This window comes from Aphanomyces astaci (assembly GCF_000520075.1).
Source record: "Aphanomyces astaci strain APO3 unplaced genomic scaffold supercont1.39, whole genome shotgun sequence".
Lineage (NCBI taxonomy): Eukaryota > Oomycota > Saprolegniomycetes > Saprolegniales > Verrucalvaceae > Aphanomyces > Aphanomyces astaci.
This window is the reverse complement of record NW_009798302.1, coordinates 431017-433880: the sequence shown is the minus strand read 5'-3', so window position 1 is coordinate 433880 and position 2864 is coordinate 431017.

Sequence of the window (2864 nt, the reverse complement as noted above, 5' to 3'; positions counted from 1 at the left end):
TCATGAGTAGAATATTTTGACGATATTGACAGTGCGCGTTGAATTGACAGGGAATGAGAAAGGCCATCGTGATTGCCTTCCTACATCGATGGCTCATCCGCCGCCGCCTGGCCAAGGAACTCTTCGCCAAGACAGATGGAGTACCACTACCTCACCTTCGTCCACAAGACACCAAAGTGGACGTCCATCCTCAGTGGTCCTCTGCGGCTCTGCGCTATCCTCTGATTGGCTGTTCATTCCGAACTTTCTTTAATTCTATGGCATCCAGACACACCACTCAAAATCATTCTTGGATCTTGAAACCCAAGAATTTCCTGCAATGTCGAAAAATGTTTTTTATTCAATTTTCCAATATCCCATAATATTGGTGGGTGGCATCCAGACGGGCCCTAAGGAATCTGAATATAGCATAAATAATACTAGTAACAGTTATTAATAGTATAACGTTAATAAAAAAAATCTTTTTCTTGTGTCTTTTAACTTCGAACAATAACAACATTTAGCATAAACAATAATAACATTTATTCAATTAACTGTCCTTTAACTTGAAATTGCAAACAATACCAATCACTTTGCAACTAATCGATTAGATTATTCAAATTTCTACTACTTCAACAATGTTGATCTCATTGTCCATTTCTAAAGCTGCTATTTGAGTTGCCTTCTTCTTTTGCTATGGTTTCACCGCCGATTGAGCTTGAAGCAACTCGTGGTATTCGGTCGTGATAAACTTACCACTAACCGTCAACGTCTTCCTTGTCACATTTTTTCGCTTCTTCTCAGGTGGCAAAAGTAACAACTGGGTACGAACCAAATCGATACGTTGCAGCCACGATGCTTGCACTGCTTCGTCGTCCACTTCGGCAGGTTTAAAAATCGACAGCCGATACAGCATCTGGTCCAACGACGGGGGACATAACCCAGTGCACACAAAGCCGTTGGTAATTGCTGCTTGACTTGTATCTTGAGCCCAAACGTCACACGCGATCTTGATTGCGTTCTGCTTGCTGATCTTGGAGCTGACATCAGTCCAACAGTGGTCAGCGATTTGGTTTCAGATGGCTTGTTTGAAAGGTCGAAAAACAGTCACATCCAGGGGCTGGAATAGATGGGTCGCGTTGGATGGTAAGAATTGCAGCAAAATCACCAATGATGTGGCAACGTCGTAAATGTACTTGGAGTAGTGTAACGAGCACCCGTCAACAATCAACAAAACTGGCAGCGCGACAGACGATGGGATACCCGCGCTGAGCATGGACATCCATTTACGACAAATGAACGAGTTTCTCCATCCCTTGTCCGATGTCGTAATGGTGGCTCCAGGAATAGTCAGACTGTCACACGCGACAGCTCCCAGTAGAAAGCCTCAACTGTCGACTTGTCAACCGCATTTCGCGGCTTACTGAGGGTCTGGGCTTTCAGGGTCTTTGGAGGAATCGTTTGTACCATCCACTTGTTTGGTTCGTTCCGTTCGTTGTATCATGCACGTCAACAAGAATCTCGTTTGCTTTCTCTACGATTTCACGATAACCGACAGGCTTCGCATCGCACTCCATGCCGACAATCCAAGTAGCCAGATCTTCTTCGTACTGCCGCGGTAGGATACGTGCTCGACCGAAAGATGCTGGTATTTTGATGACGCCGGGATGAGCTTTTGCCAAATGCTTCCGAAGCGTCCGCGATAGAATGCCATAGGCCACGGCAGCAGTTGATGCCGTGTGTACTTTGCTTAACATATCGTGGAGGCCTTGTCCATCGTGACCTGCGTGTATGGCGTTCTTGGGGGCATTTCGTCGGTTCAAAATTTGAAAGAACCTTTAATATGTCATATTTTTCCCTCCATTTATTCATGCAGGTTAAATTTGTCGAGAGGTTGCCTTTTGTCCCATCAGAGTTGATTGGCGTATTAATTGGATGAAATAAGTTGGCCCATCAATGGTCGTTCGGCCCATCAATGGTCGGACACGTTACATTCCAAAGGTATCAGGTGATATCGCGGCGTTCTTGGGGTGTCAAGTTCCTTTTCGTTGCAACAGGTTGAGGTATATTGGAGATGGGCTTGATGAGTTAAAATCGGTTTTCCCGCTCTAAGTTGGTCAATTGCTCCATTCAAGCGCCAAACGATACTTGTAGGGCCAATCAAGGCCGACACACTGATTTCGAGGGAAACGGAGCATTATTGCATGCGTTACAGCGAAAATACTGAATCGGTTTCATACGCCAAATATTTTTTTAATGTTTGGTGTACAATACTTATTGTTCGTATGGTATAGTTTGAATATATGATTTTTCAAATCTGCCATTTGTGATCAATTGCCTTGTTTGAGTACGGTGATTTTGGCACCCACAGGTTTTATATTAAGATTTGTATCAAACTTTATGCTGCGAAAAATGTAGGACGCAATGCTCAGAATTAAGCGAAATCACACAAGTTACAACTGCAAAACCCTCCGCTATCACCTGATACCTTTGGAATGTATTATTTTTTGTAATATCTCACGGAGTTTTAGTAATGATTCCTAAAACTCCGTGAGATATTACAAAAAATATCAAATCAATCAATCATTTTCGTAAGGAGGTAGTACTACGCAGTAGTTAGTCGCAGTACATGTAATACCAGTACATCCTGATTCACATCCTGGGCTGGGGAAAAAATAATTGTAATTTAAATCAATCGCAATTGTACCACTGCAATAATTTATCATCTGTCCATGCTGAAAAACAATAATTTATTTTCGACAGTTCGATCACCAGCACCAATAATAAATTGGTGAACCATATTGCACCAATAATAAATTGGTGAACCATATTGACCAATAATTGTTTAATTGTATTCAACCTCCTCACTTCTCATTACTATGATG